We start from the raw sequence: 26,986 nt of genomic DNA, 5'->3' as shown, positions 1-26,986 counted from the left end.
TACTAGCCATAATCATCTCAGACCAGGCAATGCAACTTAAATCTAATCTTTTCAAACGTCAAAGGACCACTGCATACCATACGCAGTCCAATGGGATGCTGCTTGGCATCCCTCGAAGGGAGGATGCCAATCGCAACGTCGGAGCAGCAGCAACGACAACATCATCGTGAACAACGGCAACATCAATATGAACAACAACAACACGAGCAACAACTGAAGGAGCAACAACAGAAGGATCAACAACATCATCAAAATGGAGACATGTGCGTCGTCATCCAAGAAGAGGAAGGCGATGAGTTCAACTTCGTCCAGCGGAGGAAAAAAAGAAACAAAGAAAAGGTGAAAAACCCTCAGGCACCCTCCCCCCAGGTTACCTGCCCAAAAAAGGCAAAAATTCCGCCTATCGCTGGGTATAAAATTAATGTTCCTCAATTCTTGAAGATATTAAAAGAGAAAGGGTTAAAAGCAACCCTAAAAAATACAAGGGCCGATAGGACCCTCATTTTTGTTCAAAGTCTTGAGGATCATGCAGCGATCTTCAACCTTATTAAGAAAAAGGGACTGCATGCCACGACCAGTACCCCTCCGGCTTTAAGGACTCAGTCCTTGGTCATCTGTGGTCTTCATAGAGAGACTGACCCGGCTGACATAATGCGCGAACTCAACGAAGAGTACCCGCACCTAAAGTTGAAAAGCGTTTCAAATCTAGTCACGCGAGCCGACAAACTGGCCCACAGCCTGAACCCGGCGCTTCCGTTAAAGTCGGAATCGGGGCTGTTCATGGCTACTTTCGAGCCAGAACATTTAAGGTGAAATATATTCTTCACCAGAAAATTTCGCTTGAGAAAGTCAAGCCGATTCAAGAAGTGCAGTGCTACAGCTGCCAAAACTTTGGGCATATCGCCATCAATTGCTCCATCGTACACCGGTGCGTGAGGTGCACGAAAACCCATATGCGAGGGGAATGCTCAAATCCCACCGCAGACAAACCAACTTGCTGCAATTGCGGCCAGTCCGGACACCCCGGATGCCCGGCATACAAGGACATGGTTTCCAGAAGGGAAGCTGGCAGGGCGAAAAAAAATGCCGAGACCATGAAAGCCAAACAGGCGGTGACTCAGATGTCACAAAGCTTGGCCAAACCGGGCGTTACTTACGCTCAAGCAGCTAGGAATACTCTCCCTAGAGTTGTAGCCCCCCAAACTCCTCTTACCCAAACAACTAGGAACACTATTCCTAGAACTACAGCCCCTCAAGTCCCTTAAGGCAACAAGTCGGCCTTCCAAAACTTGGTCGAAACTCTCGCCGCTATCCAACTTTTGATGAGTTTATGGAGTTAAAAGTCGTCACATTTAACAGATGTCACAAAGCTTGGCCAAACCGGGCGTTACTTACGCTCAAGCAGCTAGGAATACTCTCCCTAGAGTTGTAGCCCCCCAAACTCCTCTTACCCAAACAACTAGGAACACTATTCCTAGAACTACAGCCCCTCAAGTCCCTTAAGGCAACAAGTTGGCCTTCCAAAACTTGGTCGAAACTCTCGCCGCTATCCAACTTTTGATGAGTTTATGGAGTTAAAAGTCGTCACATTTAACTCCGCGTCCTTGGTCTTACACGCCCAACGTGCCACCGCACAAGAGTTGTTCGATTCCCTGAAAGCAGACTTCTTCTGTGTTTCAGAGACACATTTAAAAAGCAGGCACCACGTTAATTTTACCGGATATAACATTATCCGGGACGACACCAACAGCGGTTCCGCCCTTTTAGACTATGCATTTGAGGAAGTCTCCATCAAAAACCTGCAGACCTGTTCCGCGGCAGCGGCCTTAGTTAAAACTAACGACAATAGACGCATCTTAATAGCTGCAGTCTACATAAAATGTAACTCTCCCTCTGAACAACTGGGCCAAGACTTACAAATCTTGAGCGATCTCCAGTCTAAATCTAAATACCTAATTTTTGGTGGGGACTTTAACTCACGGCACACTTCCTGGGACGATTTGCCAAAAAACCGAAATAGGGTTGCCCTCGAAAAATGGTCCCATAATCAAAGTCCATTAAACCAGCTTGAGATGATCTTGCCAGACACACCCACAAGGCCTGCAAGTCAGTCAATACTTGACTATTTTCTAATGTTCGCAGACGCCACTCTCACACTGGAGGTGTTAACGTGCAAAACTTTACCAGGGATGTCCGATCACTTCGCAGTTGAACTTATACTTTCCCTAAACTCTCCTTCACCTAGTAACAACCGAGCCATCAGTTCGATTGTTAAAGAAGACCATTCACTCAAACTAACTACCTTCTCCACCTTTAACCGATCCTGCAAACCAAATGACCCAAAAACCTTTTTGAGCTCATCACAGCTCGCAGCCATCACTAAAAGCCTTAACGACAAAAAATCAACTGGACCAGATGACATAGCAAATATTGTCACCAAAAACCTCCCTAGGGCATCAATGAAGTTCCTTCTTGCAGTCTTCAACAACTGCATCAATAATGGTTACTTTCCCACTACTTGGAAAGTAGCAAAGATAATCGCCATTAAAAAAAAAGGCGGCTCCCACGAACCACAAAACTTCAGACCAGTCTCTCTCCTCTCCAACTTGGGCAAACTCTTCGAAAAAGTATGGACAGTGGGATTAGTCCAACATTGCGATCGGAAAAATATTATTCCGAACCATCAATTCGGGTTCCGGACAAAGCACGGGACCCAACACGCACTTCACGATTCAGCCCACAGTAGTGTGTGCATTAGACCTCCAAAAGGCATTTGATTCCGTGTGGGTCAACGGACTTATCTTCAAATTAATCAGCCTTGATTTCCCTATCCTGGTGATCAGACAGGCATTTTTACGTCAGCGTGAGAAATGATTACTCCGATCTCCTACCGGCCACTTCTGGAGTACCGCAGGGATCCATTTTAGGACCTACACTCTACAATATCTTCACGGCCGACGCTCCAATCCCAGAGAGCGGCACAGAACTATTACAGTTCGCTGACGACACGCTTATCTTCTCGTCGAGCCTCCGACCCGGTAAGGCAGCTAATGCTATAGAGAAATACTTAACAGATCTCTGCAAGTACTACCAGACCTAGGGGATGAAAATCAACGAGGCCAAAACACAGGTTATTACTCTTCGGAGAAAATCCAGATACTTGGGATCTAGATCTATCCACAGAAAAGCTAAACGCTTAAAGCTACGCATCGGGAATACCGTAGTAAACAGTTCACAACAAATGAAATACCTGGGAATGCTATTTCATGAAAACCTACGATTCGACCCCCACCTTAATCTTGCTCTCAGCAGAGCACGCGGTGCACTAAGTAAAATCTACTCTCTTCTTCGTAAAAGAGTAGGACTTTGCACTAAGTCTAAACTGACCCTATACAAAGTCCTCATAAGATCGATTCTTTGCTACCGAGCTCCTACATGGATCTCTGGCTCGACCAAAGCTATGAAGAAGTGCGAGTCCTTCGAGCGCAAAATTTTGAGACACTGCGTCGGCTTGTCGTACAATTGGAAAACCAAGAAGTGCGGCCGCAACGCCGAAGTGTACAGGCGAGCAAAAGTTAAACCTCTTCGAGAGTTCGCTCTCAACCTGTTAGAAAGATTCTTCGAAAGAACGGAGAATCACCCCAATCCACTCATGAGGCAACTTTATCTGGATGGTAACTCCACCCCATTGGCCACATTCTTAAGGCCTTGTCAAATTGTGACCTTTGCATTAAAACCCGCCATTGTCTCTCTCTTCGACACTCCTTGCCTGGTAGGGGTGCACAGAGGTTAAGTGTGAAATTGTGCTGGGACATTGGCCCCGCACGCTGAAGGCGACAGTTCGTCGTGGTCACAGTCCTTTCCTTTCGAACTTCTAGGCCTTCCCCGGGAAGGCGTGTACAGGAAGAATCTGTGGCTCCCCACCGATCTCAGAGTAGGACTAAGCGATTTCAACATGCCGCGTCTGCTGAAGGACGCGATTTCGAAACTGCGATTCCACCTTCCCGACATACGACGCAGGAGGTCAACACCCCTAAGGACCTCGAGACTTGCTCACAGGTCCTCATTAGCTTCAGCTGCATATGCCACTTGAAGAGACGAACTTGTGATGAATCTATGGAGTCACACAAGTCCAGCTCTGCGGGCTAGGAGGGAAATTTATCCACTGCGTTTTGAGCAGGCATAACTTCTCTTTAGGTCTGGGAGACAGGAATATTGTTCCAAAGTAAGATTCAAAGAGAAACACTAACTATTGATGAAACCCGACAACCACAGTAGTTGGAGTATCTAATTTGTATTCAAATGTATCTTAGTAAAGCACCCTGGAAATTCCTTGAAATATATACCGAACCATCTGGCGATCTACGATCAGAGCTGAGGTACCTAAAAATTAAACAGCTGAATAAGCATCAGAAGTAATTATATTCCACCGATTAATTTTATACAAAATTACACAACACAGAAGCGCAACATATGTGACGAAATCGATAAGATAATGTCACCTTTTGTCCCTTTTCCAAATGAAAAGGTAACCATGTCTAAAACTACATCTCTGCCTGTTGTATATCTACATTTATGGTCACATAAACATAGATAAAACAGGACCATGATATCCAAACGGAAGCAAGGGTATCTTTCATCGATATTCAAGATAACGATGACAGATAACAAATTTTAAGAAAAAAATAAGAAAAGTTAACAGGAACAGGGCGAACCCAATAAAAATGTCTGAATTCGATTATCTAATTAAATGCACTTTTTGGGTCATCTGTGCGATGTCACATACTAAAATTCACTCATGTAAGACAAAAGGATACATAATTTTATTGCGGAGGGACTTAGATATGCATTCTATTTTCGACAGAGAAAAGATAACAAACAGCCAAAAAAAAAATAGCCATGACAATCAGATAAAATAAATAATTCTTTACTCAGGAACCCTCCAAAAAACGTCGTTGTAAGAGGTGCTAGGGTAGGTTGTGTTCTATTTGGTTTAATATCTTCTGATTAGTACGAAAGGAGATACTATGATGTGGACAGGCGTTATGAGGGTTGGGGGAGGGAACGAAACCTTATTCAAATTTGTCAACTGTCTGTCTCTTTTTGAGGAGGTAAAAATCTGCAAGGACTCTATCCTGGACACGTCAGGGTGTAGAATTTTTCCCCACTAGAACCTCCCCACCGATCCCGTCTCCATTCTTCTATACGCCTGATCCCTGAATCGCTACATTCTCTGGACAATATTTTCCGGTGATAACATTTTATCTAGGTTTCTTCTTTCTTCCACGAGTCCTGGGCATTGGCACAATACTGACTGACTGGCTCTGCTTATACCTCGCCGGCGACTGCAGCCAACAAAACTGGCGCCATACCTAAGTCGACCCCGGTCGACTAATTCTAATTCTCTGCCTCTATCTGCCTCGCTCTATTCCAGTGTGTCCATAAAAGATGGTATCAACCCGATGACGTCCGCTAGCCTACTGAAAAATCCTCCATCCCAGGGACAAGTTCCCTACGCAACATCGGATGCGCTACGAAGTTCTGGCGTTTATCCTACAGTCGCTACATTCTTCCTCCTGTGTATCATCGACGCCCGCCATCGCTGAACCGCAGACCCTTCTGACCTCATGTCGTCCGAGCGGCCCCCAATTGAACGTCGCCTCGCCACCGAAACAGCTGTTCGTGTCAAGGCTAGCGTACTCCACTACGCCCGACGAAATTCTGGCCTATATCAGAAGCAAAAGCAACTCAACTTTGTCACCTCTTTCCTGTGTGAAGCTGACGAAGGATGGTTCTCCTGACCGAATGATAGCTTCCTTCAAAGTGACATATCCCCATGACTTCGATGCTGTCGTTCAATACTCCTTTTGGCCACAGGGGGCCTAAGCTTCGTGAAAATTTCCGGCCTACCCGCCTACCTCGCCGAACTTGAATGATTCCAATAACTATACGCTATTTTATCAAAATGTAAGGGGTCTAAGGACCAAGCCGTCGGATTTCACACTGTCTGCCTTATCATTCCAACATCATGTCATCTGCATTTCTGAAACCTGGCTGGATGACAGGATTTTAGATTCTGAGCTCCTCGAAGGTCTCTCTGTCTTTCGTTGTGACAGAGACTGCGTTGCGCTTGGCAAGACAACTGGCGGAGGTGCCCTAATAGCTGTTAAGTCCCCTCTCCGTGCCGAAATCATCTTTTCCTCCTCCTCCTCCTACGATTCTGTTACTATACGTGTCCTTCCGCCAAACGTATGTCCGTTTATCATATCATATTCTCCCTGCGTAAGCCCGCCTTCTCTGTACGAGGATTTCTTCGACAGATTATTAGAGGCCCTAACCGTTTTGTTTCCTTCACTCCCTTTCATCCTCTGTGGTGACTTTAATCTTCCTATGCTCTCCTGGCCCGGTACTCCTGGCCTTCCCTCCCTCCCTAATAACTCGACCCACCCTTCCCTTCCTCTATCCACTTTCATGTACACCTGTGGGGCCCTCCAATTTAACCTTTCTAGAAACCACTTAGATCGCACTCTTGACCTTGTCCTCTCTAACCTTCCTGTACGTTATCTTTCCCAATTCCTTTATGCTCCGTCTTGCATTGCCCCGGACGCCCATCATCCTGCTCTCGAGTTCGATGTTCAGATATCCCGACTCCACTCTCCTGTCGCTCGCAAGCCTACCAAGTTCAACTTTCGTAAGGCGAACTTCGAAGGTCTGAACTCAGCCCTGGCGTCAATCAACTGGGTCCCCCTGCTCTCTCCATTTACATCTGACCAAGCACTCAACACTTTCTATACCATTTTATCTGATCTTCTTCCTTGTTACGTTCCCTCCTCTCCTAAGTGCTTAAGCTCTTACCCCGTCTTGTTCAAAACTGAAATTCACAAAAAACTACGTCAAAAACAGACTGCGAGAAAGAAGTTCTTAGTGCTTGGTTTTTTTCAAATCCCTTCGTTGCTCGGTCAAATCCTTAATACGTAAGTCCAGACACGAATATTTGTCCGCCGTGGAAGACTCACTAAAGCGCGGAAATCTGAAACCTTTCTGGTCCCACATTCGCAACTCCCGCTGCCCTGCCCAGTTATCCCCTCCGTCCATTAAATTCTCTGGCTTCTCAGCTAACTCCCCCCAACTATCTTGTGATTGACTCTGCCACTACTTTTCGTCAGTCTATGTTCTTCCCCTTCCTCCGAATCCCTCCCGATAGTAGATGTAGCCCGCCCCGCATCGCCTACCATTCCCCTTCTTACCCCTATCCTTGTTGAATATCTCATTGGCGAACTTGATGGCAAGGTCGGACCTGGCTACGATGGTCTTCCAAACCTCTTTTTGCTAGAAACTTGTAAGCCCATCTCCCTTCCCCTCTCTCTTATTTTCAACAAAAGCCTGGAAGAAAATCATTTTCCCAGCTTGTGGAAAGAGGCTCTCATTATCCCCATTCACAAAAGTGGCGATCGTTCGCTTGCCGAGAATTACCATCCCATTTCCCTCCTCTCCTCCTGTTCCAAAATCCTGGAAAGATATGTCAGCGACTGGTTGTCCGCCCACTTTGGCCAACACATAGTGAAAGAACAACACGGCTTCGTTACACGTAGGTCCCCTGCCTCCAACCTGCTTGACTTTACCAACTTTGTCGCCAAATGTCTAAATTCACGGCAAGAAGTGCATACCATTTACACTGACTTCGCGAAAGGCTTCGACACTGTAAATCACAAGATACTTCTATCCAAACTCTGGTCTCTAAACGTTCCCATACCACTTGTTTTATGGCTTGCCTCTTACCTTTCCAACCGATCCTGCCGCGTCTCTTTTGACGGCTGTACTTCCCGCTCCTTCTCCCCTCTTCTGGCGTCCCACAGGGGTCTATTCTGGGTCCTTTGCTATTTTTATTTTTTATTAACGACCTTCCTCCCCTCCTTACTTGTCCCTGTTTGCTCTATGCAGACGACCTTAAGCTGTTTTCCGCTATATCGCCGCCTATAGACTTTGTTTCCCTTGAGAATAACCTGGACACTCTGGTTCGTTGGTGTTCGACTAATGGTTTAGCGCTAAACGTCAGAAAGTGTCACTCTATGTGCTACTCCCTAAAATCCTCACCCACTTCTTTCTCCTGCTCGCTTGACGGACATTCCTTATCCTGCTTAAATTCCACTCAAGCCCTCGGAGTCACTTTCGACAATAAGCTCCGCTTTGACACCCATTGCCTCGATGTCAGCAATCGAGCAGCAAAATTGTCAGGCTTTATTCCTCGCTCCTCCTCTGATTTTGCCTCCATCCAACCCTCCTTAGCTCTCTTCAATTCCCTCGTAAGGAATACCCTCGAGTATTGCTCCGTGATCTGGTCACCCTCCCGTAACTGTGATTGTCTTGCCCTTGAAAATGTGCAACGTAAATTCACCCGTTCTCTCTTCTTTAAGAAAAGCTTCCCTCGTGTGGATTACCCCTCCCGTCTCCGCTTTCTAAACCTTCCCTTCCTACAACAGCGTAGATCCTATCTGGATCTATGCACATTCTTTAAACTTTCCTCGGGCCTGATGGACTGCTCCGCCGCTGACGAGATCACCTGCCGTCCTGCGTCTTATAACACACGTAACGCAGATATTTTGAACGTGCCCTTCGCGGAGCTCGAAGTCTATTTTCATTCCCCGATTCCCAGGCTTTGCCGAAATTATCATGCAAAACAGCTTGGTCCTTTTAACTTCCCTACTTTAAGTAGTTTTAAACGTAGGATAAGTTTTTTGCTTTCTCCTCCTCCTCCTAAGGACAATAATTAATTGGAATTCTCTCTGTTTGTTGTTAATTAAATAAATAAATAAATAAATAAATAAATACGTGTGTTGGGTCCTCCGGGACCCAAATCCTAGTTTTGGTAATCAGGTGAGGTGTCCAATTTAAACCGTATAGGCACTGACGGTATCCTGCAAGGCCGGTGAGAAACTGGGTGAAATTATATTTCATCTCTCCAGCCACTCCCCCATGGTAGGATTCAACCTATATACCCAACGAGCTTTTCCGGGTGGTTGATACCATCTACAAACAGACCGCTCCCTTTTGACCGTTTCCATTTCCATATGTAATAAAGGAGAGATGGAGCTGACATTATTTATGTTCATCATCGCGTCTGAAAAGATGTTCATTGGCCCCTAATGATGAATGTGGCATCATCTGAGGCGGTCTTGAAGGCAGAACCCTCCCTCAGAGCTGCTCTCTGTAGACCGTACTCAGCTGATGCGCCTTTCCTCAAACTGGGACTGCGTTCATCAAGAAAGAATTGATGCAAGTGCTAGTGTAACGCTATCTAACCAAGCTTTAAAGGCATTGATTGCTTTGCTTGAGTACAACTCTGCATCTTCGAGATGCTTTTCGACCGCAATCAATGCTATGTCATCGACGTAACCCACCACCACCTCCAATGATGATATTATTCCACAGTAGTGGGCCTAGTACGGAACCTGTGAAGCACCCGCGAAGACAGTATACTCCTTGGGTGCATCATCTTTATCATACCAGACCATCTATTCTCGCAAGTAGCTGTCGACCATAACATCGGGATAGCTGGGAATACCAGTCTCCGCAAGAGACTTCCGCAGGCGGTTCGAATTGACCGAATTGAATGCATTTCTCACGTCTAGGGTCACCACCACGCCATATTTTCTGGTACTACCTGTATTCACTTCAGAGATTTATGGGAGCCATGAGACCATCCTGAATTGCCTGAGGTGACCCAGAAGCGAGAGCTATCCTAAAAACCTAAAAAGACCCGCAAACACTGAAGCTCCATCGAAGTACTCCGTTGACACGTGCTTGCACGCTTTTGTGAAAGCCAGGCTCGGGAATGTGGGGGTACGGATGTCACATTCTTGGTTGAACGTGTTTCAGGACTGATTGATACCGGAGCCACAAAGTGGGAGACAACACGTTTCGTGATCGAACGGAATCGATGTCGTTCCTCCTTATCCCGTCGCTAACCCAAAATTGACACCTTGATGCTAATTTTATGCGCAGGTTCGGACGCGCACAGGATTTATTTGCACCTTCCGTAAATTCAATAGAAAACGTCGGGAAGGTCAACCAACACCAGTTGACGACACATCAGCGAGCAAGGCTCGATGCTGCCATTGGCAGCCATTCGATGTTTCCGCCTTCATCCTTGATACCCATTTCCTTCTGACTTCCCATGGCTTCCGACGTAACACCACTCCATGGCCAAACTCACTGTGTACGCCCGGCTGATGAATGCTAGGTTATATGGTAACCCCAAAGGGTCAAAAAAGGGTATGTACAAAAACTCCTGTAGGAATACAAGCCAGGCACTGAGAAGTTAATTGAAAATACTCGCGGCTTCGGCCTCACAAATCAAACCACTAAAAACAGAGAACCATCAACTGCGGCGGCCTGGTCTGATTATGCTTCAAGTTAAATTTGCATAATTTGGTACAGGAGCCTTGGATCAGAGGCAAACGAACCATCGAGGCCCCCAAAGCAAATATTATAATGTATTCCACAGCGCAGGAGACGCTGATCAGAACAAACCTGGAGCATGTACCCTCACGAGGAAGAGTCAGCACGCTTTTGCATATCCGGACCCGAGTTCAAATCTATCGGTGTGTAACAGGGGCAGTACATCAACCTTCCATTTTCCCAGCTTGACGAACTGTGGCGGTTCGGGAGAGGTCCTTGATATCACCCTACTAACCGACAATGGAATTTTTATGGTGGAGCACTGGAGAGTGTCTGACCAGAGATCCTTCTCAGATCACTGCTGGATACTTTTCAGTCTAGATCTCGCCGCAAGCATCTCCGAGCCCTTTAGAGATCCTAGGAAGATCGACTGGAGGTAGTTTGGGCAAGTTATCGAGAGTAAACCCTCTGGAGTGCAAATCAGCAAGATTGTCACGACAGACGAACTGGAATCAAAGGTCGGGGCCCTGGAAAAGACATTCAATATCGGCAACACTCACACTGTGGTGAAATGAAGATCTATCCAGACTCAGAAAGCTGACCAAGGAAACCTTCAACATCTGCTGCAGGCATAAATATTGACAGTTACACAAGGACGGCCATTAAGACCACCAAGAGTCGGTCTTGGTTGGACTATTGTTAGAACATCGAAAGCACCTGTGAATCCGCAAGGCTCCATAAAATTGTGTACAAGGAATCCTATATTCCATCCTTTCGCAAAAAGCCGAGAAGCTGCTGGTTCAGACACACTTCCCCAAGAGCGAGGAGGACTGCGAGTGAGAGCTTTGCATGGATGGTTTGCAGACACACCAGCGTGCGAGACTATCAAATCGGTAATAACCGAGGATAAAATCGGCTGGGTTATAGGCAGCTTCTCCGCATACAATTCTCCGGGTCCAGATGGCATAATGCCAATCATGTAATAGAAGCATCACTAAAAGGTTGTGCCGTGGCTTGTCGGGCTTCACCGGAATTGTATCTCTTTACGAGATGTACCACAGCCTTGGAGACGCGTACGAGCAGACGCGGCCATGAGTCCGTGAAGGACATTCGACCAATCAGCCGTTCGTGTTAAAGATCCTAGGGAGTATCCTGGATATCCATTTAAGAGCAATTATGGAGATAACGCCTTCCTCTAAGTCCCAGCATGTTTACCTCAAGGGCAAATCCACACAAATCGCTCCCCACGAGGTAATTGGGATGGTTAAGTGGTTACTGCGGTACCAGCAGTATACCCCAGCTGCCTTCTTGAATATAGAGGGAGAGGCCATTAAGGAAGCCTTCACCACTATTGGAGGGGTATCTTACGCATTGGATTATATCCATGTTAAGAATCAGGATAATCCAGTCGGATCTGGGAGGCCATCAATTGACCAGAGATGTGAACAGATGTACGTCCCAAGGTGGCGCCATCTCTCCGCTGCTCTCGATAATATTGATGGACGAAATTTTGCAAATGTTGTACGCCGACGACGTTGGGAAGGTGTGCCTGTGGACCGCAAGATGCGGACTAATCACAAACCCAACCAAAACGGAACTGATGCTATTCACCACCAAGACAAGAATACCTGAATTCCACCTACCACGGCTGAATGAACAAAGATTGGTTCTTTGCTTCAATGTCAAAGTATCTGGGTGTAATCCTGGATCCAAAACTAAATTGGTGATTGAACACAGAACTTAAGGTTAAGAAGGCCTGTACAGAAGGCTGCCTGCAAGAGAACCTTTGCAAAGAAACGGGGTCTCCGGCCCAGGATACTTTCCTGGATGTACGCAGCTGTGGTGCGTCCAATCCCAGCGTACGGACCTATTGTATGGTGGCTTTGAGCAAAAAGTACAATGGAACGAAGCTTAATAAGATTCAAAGAACCGCAGGTGCAGGTGCTATCGGGACTCAGCAGTTCTCACCGGCAAATGCACTCAATGTACTCCTGCATCTCCCATCCCCCTAGACCTCCACATTAAAAGCATTGTGACGTACAGTGCCGCCAGACTACATGAGATTCTGGACAGCGAAGTTCTACAGCCATAGTAACATCCTATACGAAGAACTTCATCAAATCTGGGCATTACCCACGGACTATGGCACACGCAATTTGAACTTCTCGAGAAATTTAGCTGTGGACTTTCAAACCAGGACAGAATGGAAGACCGGGGGCGTGTTGCAAGAATAAGGCACAGTATTCTTCACCGACGGATCCCGGATGGTGTGTGGACTCGGTTGGAGGATTTTCTTGAATACGAGTATCCTAGTCGTATGGTCTCCCATGTTTCGCCAGTGTATTCATTGTCAATGGTTTGGGCATTATCCAAGCTCCAAGCATAACATAGCCATTCTGACCCCAAGCGGTTATTAAGGCAGAAACGCGCTGAAAAGTCTGTACAGTACGCTCAAGGTAACCTTCCTCTGGGTTCCCGGTCAAAGGAACACAGAGAACGGGCTAACGGATTGGCTAAGCGGGGCTCTGCTTTTGGCAGTTCTTCGGCGGTACAATCGGTGTCTCGCTGGTGACTGTCAAGGGCGGAATCTACTAGCACCTCAGATGGCGAAGACTCACCACCTGTGCAAAGTCAAGAAGCATTTAGCCCGCGTATAACATAACCCGATCAAGAGAGCTCATGTGTCAAGCGCGTGCGAATGCATACAAAGTTACGGCGGTCTGCAAGGGGTACTAGCCCATAGGCGTACCCTACAATTCGTAATGCCGAAGCTGCGGAGAAGAGAGGGCAAACCCCTAGGCACTTCCTTTGCGATTGCCTAGCTCTAGTTAGAGTCAGGCTGCGGACACGAGGTAAGCAATTCTTTGGGGATCGCAGACAGATTTCTAACTGCAGGGCGGAAAAGCTGCTTTCCTTCATGAATCCTACGGGCTGGTTTTGAAGATCTGAGCCGGCTGGACACTGCCTCCCTGCTGCCAGAGATCATGCGACTCTGACCTTGCCGCATTTCTACTCTGTACATGCCCCTCCATATGTCTTGCATTGTACAGGACACTCATTTCTTTGGCCAGAATGTCAACCGGGATCATGCCTGCCACCACCAGCAGGATGGAGCGCACAACCCCGGCTAGCACCAACCTCCGGCAATGTTTCGGCCCACCAATATTTGGCAACATTTTTGCAAGTGCCGTGGTGGCACTGGCTGTCTTTTGGCAAGCATAATCTAGGTGTTCCCTAAAACTCAATTTGGTGTCAATTATTACCCCCAGGTATTTTATAACCGGCTTTGATACGACCGTATGTTCACCGACCTCCACTTTTACAGTGTTATTTTTCCTGCGTTTCGTTATTAAGACCTCTTCCGTTTTCGCGTCCGCCAAGGTCAGCCCGGCCTTTTCTAGCCAGGACTTTACCGCTCTCACTGTTTCCATTGCATAAACCTCCACATCTTCTCGGTGTTTTGCTGCAATAACCACAGCTAGCTCATCAGCAACATGATATTCCACAACAGGGGACCAAGTACCGATCCCTGTGGTACCCCGGCTGTGACAATGTACTCTTTGGGGCCCTCATCCGTCCCGTACCAGAGAGTCCTCTCTGAGAGGTAGTTTTCCACCAAATTCGCTAAGTATCCGGGGACATCTATGTCAGCCAACGCCCCTTTAATTCTATTCCAGTTGGCCGAGTTGAATGCGTTTTTGACATCCAACGCCACCACGGCACAGCAGCCGCCAGAAATCAGTGCACCTTTTGCCACGTTTACCTCCATGCCAATTGCGTCCATCGTAGAGTGGGCGCGTCGGAAACCAAACTGGCGTTCCGACAAATCATTGCTGGGTTCGACGATGGGCAGGAGTCTGTTGTAGATGACTCTCTCCATCATCTTCCCCATTGTATCCAACAGGCAGATAGAAAGATACGACGCTGGGTTTCCAGGTGGCTTGCCAGGCTTCGGAAGCAACACCAACTTTTGCTTTTTCCACTGGGCAGGGAATATTCCTTCGCCGCCTCGAAGGTGTTTGCGAAAAAGTCGGGCCTAGTCTTCACTGCCAGTTTCAAAGCTCGATTGGGGATGCCATCCAAACCTGGGGCCTTGTTGTCACCGAACCTACCACATATTTCCCGCAGCTCCTCCACAGTTACAGGCGGTATTATACCGTTATTTAGCTGCACAAAAATTTGCCTTCCCCTATTTTCGTGGTGAGGGAACAGAGTGGTAACAATGTGTTTCAGGAGGCGCGGACAAGTCACCTGGGGTGATTTCCGCAGCCTTTTCATCACCACTCTGTAAGCCTCGCCCCAAGGGTTTATGTCGGCATGGTCGCACAGTTGTTTGAAGCAGTTCTTTTTGCTCGTCCGAATGGCTTCCTTTAGGCGGCCACGCAATTGCTTGTTTGCCTCCTCTCGACCGTCGCCACCGGGTTTTCCCCTCCTTGCCCGAAAACATGCTGCTCGCAAACTTGCGATTTCGTTGTTGTTGGGTAGTTGGGGGGAGCAATCGCCTTCTGAGCATAGTAGCATCGCATGCTTCCGTCACCCATCGAGTGATCTGGGTGGCTTTCTCTCCAGCCGTACCATTCAGGGATATGTCGGATTTGAGCACTGCGGAAAACGTGTCCCCCTCGAAAGCTTTCACTGTCCAGCCAAGCATACCACCCGGCATTCTGCGAAAACTCTTTTTCGAGCTCGATCCGCCCTTGATCTCTATGCACCTTGCCTGATGGTCGCTATGAGTATAGTCCTCACTGACATGCCAAGCGATTCTTCTGGCTAAAGTGGCACTCACGTATGTCAGGTCCACTATAGACCCCAGGTCCCTTCTCCGGAAAGTGTACGAAGACCCAACATTCGCCAGTACCACGTCGAGCTCCGCGAATGCTTCGAGGAGAACACGTCCCCTGACATTAGTTATCCGGCTGCCCCATTCAAGAGCCCACGCATTGAAATCGCCTCCTATTATGATCGGCCAACGCCCTCTTGCATCCAAAACAAGAGCAGCAAGCATTCGCTCATACTCGACGAGTGTAGCGCTGGGTGGAGCATAGCAGCTGTAGATGTGGATGCCCCTCACCTTCGCTCTGATGAAGCCCTCCTCCGGGTGCTCCATTATTTCCTGGAAGGCTTGTTCTCCACAAGTCCACAGCCCTGCTTGGCCCGTTTGGTCTTTGACCCAAATGCTACCACCGCGGTTTCGGTATGGTTCACTTAGTATGGCCACATCGATGTTTTTCTCGCGGATGGTTTGCGCGAGTAGATTCTGCGCCGCCTCGCAGTGGTTGAGGTTGATTTGTATCAACCTCATCTGCGATTTGTGCTAAGGGCTCTCCTGTATTCCGGGCAGCTGCTGCTGCCCGCAATGTGCCGATGGTCCACACCCTCCTTTCCTTTGCACAGTAGACAATTTGGGTCAGCTCCGCAGTCCTTGCTGATATGGCCTTCCACTCTGCGTCTCCTGCATTGCTTTGACCTGTCATTTGGGTTAGTGCGTGACTTCGCAATGCGACCAAAGCCAAGGCATCTAAAGCACCGTTTTAACGCCACCTGCTCCCTAAGGCGACACATAACCCAGCCTATTCTCACTCTCCCTGCTGCTAACAGTTTGAGTGCGTTCTCCACTGGTAGGCTGATGATGGCGGTTTGTGTTCCCCCATAGGTTTTCCTTAGCGTTTTCACCACTGACTCTTGTAGTCCGGCAAGGTTGAACTGTTTCTCCAGCGCTTCGCAAACCTCCTACTTCGTCGTGATTTCATCTATATCTTTGCAGATTATAGTGATCTCCGGCCTGCTAGCTTTTATTTCGGCTTCCTGCCCTAAAGTCTTTCCGATTTGGCTTAAGAATTTGTCCGCGGTTACATCCTTGGAATTTTTAAGTTCCAACATAAGATCTCTCTTCTGGGACCGTCTAATGCGGCTGACGTTGTCTCCCAAATTGGTGAGTTCGGGGTCTGCCTTCACTTTCCTGAGAATGTCGGCGTATGACCCTTCGCCCCGTTTGGAAATGAAAATCACCTCCGGTCTAATCTTCCTCCGATAATTTCTTTTCCGCGGTTCTACTTTCCTCCAAGCTTCCGCACCCGCCTTGAAGGTTCGATCCCTTTTCTCGAGGTAGCCACTACAGCATTTTCACTGGCAGCTTCAGACGTACTTTTCATGAACTCCGCCTTTTTGGGAGTTGAGTCCTTTTTTCTTTTCGGGGTTTGCTGGCCTGTTGAGTTATTCAGCTTCTCGCGCAGCCTCTTCCCCGGTTTCTCCCCTTTTGTGTTTTGAACCGGCGTTACTTGAGTTGCCTGGTTCACTTTTCCAATCGGTGACTTCCCTACTCGTTCATCCTGGGCCTTGCCGTACGTCAAACGGATGCCTCTTATCGTGGCCCTTATATTTTGGTGAATGTTCCTGCGCTCCTTTATAAACTCACACAGCTCCATGATCTTTTTACCGAGGGCAGTAAAGGCAGCTCCAGACTGATCATTGCCCAAAACATCGCTCGGGTGAATCGGCGTCAGTGATTCTTCCTCAGCGAAGACTCCCGCTATACGCTTCCCACTGGGGGTAGCGATCGTGGGGGCTTTTGCCCGTGTGGGAGGGGATCTGCGAAAAATCGAGCCCCTTCTGAACGGGTCCATCACTGGAGCCAGTTTAAGTGCATGGTCATGACACATTCGCCGAGCATTCCCTTATCCGCACGAAGGGATGCGCCTGATGGGAGATTTGGCAACTCCAGACAGAAATATCTAAAATTCATCTAACGCATCAGTTTCTATTTATTGGTGCTATTTGCTCCAGAAATGATAGTCTAAGATATCACTAGATTTTGGGTCCACCACCAAAATTCACATCTTTTTCAACAACTCTTTCACTTATTGTTACAACGAACAGTTACTCATGCAACTTTCTTTCCAAAAATCATATTTCCCTCCACCTAGCTTTCCATGCATGTACAATGGTGGTCTAAACGAGCACACAAACTACACCGAAAACAAACACAATAACTCAAATATTTTTTTGACAATTGATTAGTACCTTATTAAATAATTATGAGGATAAATTATTGTTGGATCTCATCATCACACAGACTCCGAACGTGCAAGCCACCATTGAAAGAACTCCAAACCGCCTAGGTTGCCCCCGATGGTCCCCGGGTTTTCCACCATACATGGCCCCACGGGTATAGTCGTTGGAATAGGGTATCTATGATATATTTGTGCGTCACATGAATATTTAAATGATTGTTAATAATTTTTTTAATCTATAGTTCCCGCTCGTATATTTATGAGGAGCTAATGGATTTCTCTTTTTTAATTTTGTTTAGATAGCGTGAAGTGTTCCATGTTTTTCTAGTTATCATTTCAATTAGAAGATACTTGGTAGATGGTATCGAATTTTCTTTACTTCGATTTTGTAATTATTTTCGATTTAGTCGAAATTGTTGGTTAAATAAACAGTTTAGAGGATTTATTGTGTATCTTTTGGAAGTGGGACTACATGATCATCACGAATTAGGTCTTCTTTTGGTTTCACAGATGAGTTACATATCGTTACGTGAAATTGCTTGGAGTCTGCTCAGATCTGGAACAGTTGAAGTTTCTGGTCAAAGGGTAGTATAGGTCCCAGGGGGAAACGTGGATTGGTACCCACGATGGAGCATAAAACCTGGGAAATGCCTGCTGAACCAACACCAACAGCTCTACTACCAAACCCTATCTCCATCTCCACGTGACCGCTGGGAGTTCTTTCGTAACGAAAAGCTGCAGACGGAGAAGGATGAAGGCGAGTCTCCTGCGCCCAAAAACCGAACAAACTGCACCAACTGGTCCTCCAGGTTGGGGGTTGGGTAGGGCTGACAACCCTCCACGGAAAACCGATGTTACGGAACCACGAAAGGAGCCTCGGACAGGATGGACTTTACAACGACGAACCCAGCAACGACAAAGGAAGAACGATTTGCGCATTTTCTCATGGAACGTTCGCTCCCTGTACAGAGATGAAGTTGATGAGCAGCTAGCCGATACCCTGTCCCAATATAGGCCTGTTATAACAGCGTTACAAGAGATGCGATGGGCAGGGACCAGTTTCCTGGTTTCCACTACACCATATATTATAGCGGTCATCCAGTAAACCATGTGCTCGGAGTAGGTTTCTTAGTCAGGCCAAAAAATGAAACCTGCTGTTATCGGCTTTGAAAACATAAGCGAACGGCTATGCACTCTGCGCTTACGAGGGGAATTTAGAAATATAAGCGTCATTAACATTCACGCCCTTACAGAGGACACTGGGTGATATTGACATTCATAGTCTTTAATTTTCAAACAAGCAACAAATTTGAGGTATAATAACTTTGTTAGTAATGGTGCGATTTCCACCAAACTTGGTAAGATCATGCTCTATATTATAGCCTATATCAGTGCAAATCAGTGCATGGTACTAGGATGAACTTAAGGGGGGTTTCTAACCAATTACAAAAAATTGTAGTAATATGCTATTATTAACTTTATTTAAACAGATATCGGTGTGGAAGGTATTTCGGACCCCATGCACCATATAGTGGCAGCCTCCTGATTTTTTTCAGATTTTTCGGTTTTGGTAGTTTCTGAGAATGGCCCCCTTAAAGAAGTGATCACTTTCAACCCCCCGCGCTCCCCACCCTTGAATATCAAAACTAAGATCGGCTTTGAAAAGTGCTGATTGAGACCTTTAATTTGATACCCCACATGACTATATTTGATGAAAAAAAATGTTACACCCCCCTTTTGCATGTATGGAGGCCCCCCCCCTTAAATTCGACGTAAAAGGATGTAATTCACTGTATGCGTGAGCGTTCACAGTTCCCACCTTTCTACCAAATTTGGTGTCAATCGCTATAACCGTCACCGAGAAAAATGCGTGTGACGGACAGACAGACAGACAGACGGACAGATCCTCCGAAATCAACCTTGATGAAGGAAAGAAATCAGGGAGGCTCTCGGAAGGCTAATAAGTACGTAAGCGCCCAATGTGAAAACCAAGCGGAGGAGTTATGTCAGAGTCCGGAAGAATCATCGTTTGCCCTACTCGGAAGTAAAATAGTTGAGTTGTCTGAATTTATTAAGGACAAACACAACGTGCACCAGGCCACCAAAAACATGGTCCGTACCATTCGGGTACTATACAATGGTGCCAAGGAAGAAAAAAACACCTCGAAGAAATCAAGCGTCACCCAGGCAACACAAGTGACACCCCCTCAAAATCCAAAAGGTGGTAAACTTGAAAAGAGGAGTAGAGAGTGCGCGAACGATTCTTTCGGATCCTCACAGGACGCGAAAAGGCAAAAAGGCCTCTTACCGGCAAAAGGCAAGGGAAACAAAGTTACCAACATCGTGGAAACTGCGACGCCGGCTCCATTTGACCCAAGGGAGGCAAAGTCTTCAAAAGGGACCAAGGAAGCATGGACCAAGGTTGGCGGAAGGAAAAATACACGACGCAGAAAAGAAGATTACGGCCCGAATTAATCATCATCTCCAAAAAAGGGGATATGACTTACGCCGATATCCTTAGGAAGGTCAAATCCGATCCTGAGCTGATGGACCTTGGAGAAAACGTCAGCCGAATCAGACGCTCCCATAAAGGAGACTTGATGCTGGAGCTGAAGAAGTCTCCAGGCAAAACGGTGGAAAATTTCCTCGGCAAGGTGGAGAAGTCCTTACGAGAAGAAGCTCTAGTACGGGCCAGAAAGCAGGAGCTTGTCAAAGAATGTAAGGACATTGACGAAATCACGACCAAGGAGGATATCCGTGACGCCTTAGAAAAGCAGTTCGGACCACTTGGCTTGCAAGATTCCGCAATCAGGGGACTGAGGAAGGCATACGGAGGCACGCAAACGGCAACCATAAGCTTACCAACTGAAGCAGCGTTCAAACTGCTGGCGGCTGGGAAAGTAAAAATAGGTTGGGTCGTTTGCCGACTCAGGGAGCAGGTATCCCTTAAGCGCTACTTTAGATGCCTGGAATTCCTCCACATAGCGGCAAAATGCACCGGTGACTGTGACAGGTCAAAATGTTGCAGAAAATGTGGGGGGGAGAAGGCCATATGTTCAGGGAATGCAAGGCTGAGCCTGAATGCATGCTCTGCAAGGAAAAAAAGGGCGCCGACTGTCGGCACGTTGCAGGCAGCAGCAGATGCCCAGTGTTTAGGCGAGCCTTGAATGCAGTAAAAAAATGAGGTTGATACAAATCAACCTCAACCACTGCGAGGCAGCGCAAGACCTTCTCTCGCAGACCATCTATGAGAAGGGAATCGAAGCTGCCATAATCAACGAGCCCTATCGCAACAATAAGAGCGGTGCCTGGACTGCAGATGAAACTGGCAAGGCGGCAATATGGGCGTGTGGAAATCAGGCCATTCAAGAAGTGATGGAGTTTCCAGAAGTTGGATTTGTCAGGGCAAAAATAGCTGGTATCTATATATATATAGTTGCTATGCTCCACCAAGCGCGACGATAACAGAATTCGAAGGAATGCTAGGTATGCTAGTCTCGGATGCAAGAAGTCGAAACCCCAAGATCATAGCTGGTGATTTCAACGCGTGGGCCGTTGATTGGGGCAGTCGCACTACGAACGCCAGGGGCCGTATCCTGCTCGAGGCTTTCGCGGAGCTAGATTTGGTGCTTGCCAACACGGGAAACGTTTCGACTTTTCGTGGGACAGGGTCGGGCTCAATAGTCGATCCGACATATGTGAGTACCACATTGGCGAGGTTTGTCAGTGAGCATTATAGTCACAGCGACCACCAGGCGATTTTCCTCCAGATCGAATATGGGCCATGCGTCGATGCGTGTTCCCGTGAGGCTGGAAACTGGGGCTGGTCCGTGAAAGGGCTTGAGGAGGATGCATTCATAGAGATGCTATTGGGAGGCCAAAGTCCCGGTGGTGCGGCTACGGAAAAGGTAGAGCAAATGATGGAACGCATAACAAGAGCATGCGACGCTGCTATGCCGAGGCGACGAGTTCTCGCAAAAAGGCGCTCAAACTATTGGTGGAATGAAGAAATCGCGGTGTTACGGGATGCATGTTTTCGTGCTAGAAGGATCTGCCAACGATCTAGAGCAAGACCAGACTTCGACGAGAAACGGCTAGCATATGTGAACCTTCGAAGTAAGCCTAAGCAGGCTATATGGACCAGCAAGCGAGAATGCTTCAAGGAGCTTTGCACAGAGGCAGACCAAAGCCCCTGGGGAACAGCGTACAGGATAGTTATGAAGAAGATGATAGGGCGAACACCACAATTGACCTGCCCGCATCTCCTGCTCGATATCGTGACGGCGCTCTTCCCCCCGGATAAAGGGGAGCGCAAACAACACAAGTGAGCACTCGACGTCTACACCATACCTGCGCTAACTGAGGAGGAACTTACGCAAATTTGCCGGAGAATTGGTGATAACAAAGCACCCGGTCTGGACGCTGTTCCCAATAGAGCCCTTAAACTCGCTGTTAAGACCAGACCCGACTGGTTTATCAGCGTGTTTGAAACATGCATGATAGAAGGAGTTTTCCCCGACCGGTGGAAGAGGCAAAAACAAGTTTTGCTCCCGAAGCCGAATAAACACCCAGGACACCCACCATCATACCGACCGATTTGCCCTATCGACACGGCATGAAAGATGCTCGAAAGGGTCATCTACAACAGACTGCACCCTATCATCGAATACAAGGATGGACTATCGGAGCGACAATTTGGATTTCGTCAAGCCCACTCAACGATCGACGCCGTAGACGTTGTTTTGAAGCTGGCTCGAGACGCGATGTCGTCTAAAAAATGATGTGCCCTAGTGACGTACGGGTGTCCCTAGTTACTTGACTAAGCTCCTCAACAGTTACCTTTCGGAGAGGGCACTGTGGTACGACACGGATGAGGGATCCAAGCAGTACACCGTCACCGCAGGAGTACCACAGGGCTCAGTGTTGGGTCCTCTCCTGTGGAACGTCATGTACAATGGGGTCCTTGTCCTTCCCGTGCCAAAGGAGGCCACGATAATCGGTTTCGCAGATGATCTAGCTGGGGTTGTCGTCGCGAAAGAACCTGAAGACGTTGAAATGTACGCTAACGAAACCATTAACGCCATAAAAGCGTGGCTGGAGATGGTTCAGCTTGACCTTGCGGAACAAAAGACGGAGGCGGTCTTGATTACCAATCGTAGGAAGAGGAATACGATTAATATTCGCGTTGGTGGTCACATCATCACTTCGAAGCCGGTTATCAAATACCTAGGGGTGATGATTGACGCTAAAATCAATTTCAAGGGACATCTGGATTATGCCTGTGAGAAAGCGGCAAATACCAGCGTATCATTAGCGCGGATGATGCCTAACATTGGAGGTCCAAGGTACAGTCGCAGATTACTTGTAGCCGGAGTGGTTCGCTCCACACTATTATACGCGCCACCAGTTAGGGAGGAAGCATTAACGTGTGAGAGTAATCGTAGGAGAGTGAATATGACTTACGGCTTAGTGGCGCTAAGGGTGTGCAGCGCTTCAGAACAATATCAGGCGAGGCAGCGTGTGTTATTGCGGGAATGATCCCGATAAACATTCTGCCACGCTGCCTGTACGAGACAAGGAAAATTAATCCTCTTGAAAAGGATGCAGAATGCCGAAAGGCGGCAAGGCGAGAGTCGCTGGAGAAGTGGCAGAAACGGTGGGATGACTCGCAGAGGGGTTGCTGGACCCACACTTTGATTCCCCGTATTGAAGAGTGGATCCAGCGACGACACGGTGAGATTAACTACCATCTGACGCAATTCCTGTCAGGACATGGCGGTTACAGGAAGTACCTGCACCAATTCAGGCTGGATGATTCTCCCTTGTGTCTTGAATGTGGTTGCACACCTGAGGACCCGGACCATGCTATGTTCCACTGTCCACGATTTCTCTCAAAAAGGAGGAGTCTGGAAGACTCCCTGAAAACCACCCTAAGCCCGCAGAACATCGTCGGGGAAATATTGAAATCAGAGGGAAACTGGTGTGCGGTGAACGCCGCCATCAAACGAATACAAGAGGAACTTGGAAGAGCGGTGCAGCGGACAGACGGACAGACAGACAGACAGACAGACAGAAATGTTCAAGGAGGTACTTCTAGATAACAAATTATTATCGGGAAGCGCACAAGAAAAAGCTTTACAGGTCGCGGAAAAATTGCAGCGGGCATGCGATGCCTCTATGCCACGGCGTAGCGATTTCCGAAAACGAAATCCCAATTTCTGGTGGAATTCAGAAATTGAGGAATGTCGGAAAAACTGCCTCAGACCTAGGAGATGCTCCCACCGCAGGAGAAATCAACCTGAATTCGTTGAGCTGCACATGCAATACAAGAACGCGAAGAAAAAATTGCAAGTAGCTATCACGAAGAGCAAATCCGAACATTTCAAGTGGATGTGTACCGAAGCTGATTCTGATCCATGGGGTGGCGCCTACAGGTCTGTAATGTCATCACTGAAAGGCAAGCGCTCCCCACCGATTAGCTGTCCAAAATTAGTACAAAACATAGTGGACACTCTCTTCCCAGAGGATGTGAACTACACAAATCTGCCTAAAGTTCATGTAAACCCCGACGAAATTCCTGAAGTGGTAGAAGAGGAAATTTTTGATGCAGCAAGGAAGTTCGCTGAAAATAAGACCTCAGGACCAGATGGAATCCCCAGCCAGGTCAGCATCAGGTATGTTTGCCAAAGTTTTTACGGCATGCCTTAGAGAAAAAGAATTCCCCGAGAAATGGAAGCTGCAAAAGTTGATACTTATTCCGAAGCCAGGTAAAACATTGGGAGACCCCTTCTCATATCGACCGATATGTTTGGTCAATACCATTGGTAAACTATTTGAACGAGTATTATACAACAGGCTGCTCGCTGTTGCGGAAAAGCAAGGAGGCCTATCCGCTAAGCAAGTTGGGTTTCGTAAGGGGAGATCAACCATCGATGCAATCAACATGGTTACTGGCCTGGCACGCGCTGCAAAACAAGATGACAAATGCTGCGCAATGGTGACACTCGATGTAAAAAATGCATTCAACACTGCAAAGTGGACGAAAATCGTAGAGGCTCTAACCAAACTACAGGCTCCAAAGTACATTGTACGCATCGTTGTTGCATTTCTTCTTGGAAGAAGATTATATTGCGACTCGGACGATGGAGAGAAATTATTCCCAATGACGTGCGGCGTACCACAGGGGTCTGTATTAGGTCCCTTACTGTGGTTAATTATGTACAATGGAGTGCTGACACTACGCCTTCCTAATGGCGTGACAACTATTGGCTTTGCGGACGATATCGGGGTAACAATAGTAGCAAAACGCTTAGACGAGATCGAAATCTACGCAAATGAAGCGATATGGGAGATCAATTCCTGGTTAAAAAAGTCCGGTCTATCACTTGCTGAACATAAAACGGAACTTCGCCCCAGCGCCCAGCGAAGGACGCAAAAAGGGCTGAAATACCCGACGAGACATCGCGATGCGCAGACAGAGAGAAAGACTCGGAAAGTGGTGCGGCACCTGCAACACAGATAGGAAGCCAGACCATACCGCACAGTGTTATAATTGGGGAAAGAGGCACAGTGGAAACTGCCGAAACTAATAAAATGGTTTCGAATATAAGCCGAGTGGGAGGACTGTCGATTACTCTGGCGCAAGCGGAAGAGGAAAGACTTATTAAAAAATGCACGGCAGTTGTGAAGCACATGCGATCTGCGACGTTCCTCCAGAAAAACGTCGGCAAGGGGGTGAAAAACGGGCTAATGGAACTGGAAGAGCTCCTGGACAGGATTTCATACTATAGGCGAACATGGAAAGTAAGACAAAATCCGCAGGAAGCAGAAACAACCGCGCTTCCCGAGGAGAACACCACGAGTACCAAACGGATCGCTGACGGCCCATTGCAGAGCAAACTTGGTAAAAAACGAAAGGAGGAAGGGACATCTGAAGGAAACTTCAATATGGTACTCTCCAAGGCTGAAAAGAAGAAGGCGAAGAGGATCAAAAGACAACAACACGCCGCGCTATCAGAAAAACCTCTGCCTAAAACTAAGGCGGACACGAAGGACGGAGTACCAAAAGAAACGGTGGGGAGACGAAGGAGGACTAGACCGCCAGCTTTGCTTATTAAGCCGACGGAAGGCAAGACTTTTGCGGAAGTCCTCAGCGAAATCCGTTACAAAATCAAACCCGAAGACAACGGAGCGGAAGTGTCTTCCATACGTAAAACGAAGGGTGGTGGAGTCTTAGTCGAACTAGGCCCGAAGACTGTAAATAAAGTCACGTTTTGTGAAGCAGTCAAGGGGCTTCTAGGAGAAAAAGCTTTGGTTTCTAGCCTGGAACCCACGTGTGCTTTAGAAATCCGAGACCTTGACTGTCTCACGAAAAAGAACGAGGTAGAATAGGCCATCAAACGCGAATGCCCGGAGGTAACCAACGTGCGGATTGGTATCACCTCCGCGAAATCCCGAGGCCAAAAACTCGCTGTGGTGGAAGTTGTCGAGCAATACGCGAGGAAGCTTCTAAACAGCGGGAAAATAAGAATTGGTTGGGTAGTGTGTAGGATACGAACTCGGACCGCCCCAACCGAATGTTACAGATGTTTGGATTATGGGCACACATCTGCAAACTGTTGGGGACCTGACAGAAGGGCAACATGCCGTAAATGCGGTCAGGCAGGCCATAAAGCGAACACCTGCAATGAAAAGGAAAGCTGCGTCCTATGCAGGGATCGTGGCGCGACTGATGAGAGCATTGCGCACACTGCGGGATCGAGGCGGTGTCCAGTTTTCAGAGCAGAACTGGAAAGAGCTAGGATACGGTCAACATGATTCGCATCCTACAAATCAATATGCACCGGAGTGCAACCGCTCACGAGTTGCTAGCGCAATTCGCTGCGGAGACCAAAGCTGATTTAGCACTCATCAGTGAGCAGTACCGAAACAAGGGCGCAGTTTCATGGCACCCTGACATATCAGGTACCGCTGCCATCTGGGTTCGGGATGGCACCCTCCCGGGGGTTCTTGCCCAAGGCCGAGAGGATGGCTTTGTCTGGATTCGGTGTTCAGGGATAACGTTTTTTAGTGTCTATCTTACGCCGAATGAGACGATGCCGGACTTTCGTCGAAAGCTTGAGGCTTTGGAGGACACTATCTTAAACACAGATGGGCGGATCCTGGTCGGGGGTGACTTCAATGCTAGGGCACTTGAATGGGGCATGCCTCACACAAATTCCAGAGGGAAACGAATTCTGGAAATGGCGGCGAGAATCGGACTGGTAGTTCTAAACACCGGATCCACCCCAACGTTCCGGCGCCCGGGCTGCGAAGGAAGCATTCCAGACGTAACCTTCGCGTCGGAATCACTGGTGTCGCTGATGGACGGGTGGCGAGTTCTGGAAAACTTCTCGGCAAGTGACCACCAATACATTGCTTTCGAAGTGGTGGACACAAACTCTCGGTGTGCGCCACCCCAGCGATCTACATGTACATGGAACGTCGCGAAGGTGAACACCGGGAAGTTTGTCGAAACTCTGGGAACGGGTGGGGCCATGCTGGAGGGTACTCCTGGGGGCGGTGGCGCCGCAGCTGAC

This window comes from Hermetia illucens, chromosome 7, assembly GCF_905115235.1.
Source record: "Hermetia illucens chromosome 7, iHerIll2.2.curated.20191125, whole genome shotgun sequence".
Classification (NCBI taxonomy): Eukaryota; Metazoa; Arthropoda; class Insecta; order Diptera; family Stratiomyidae; genus Hermetia; species Hermetia illucens.
Note: the sequence above shows the minus strand (reverse complement) of the source record.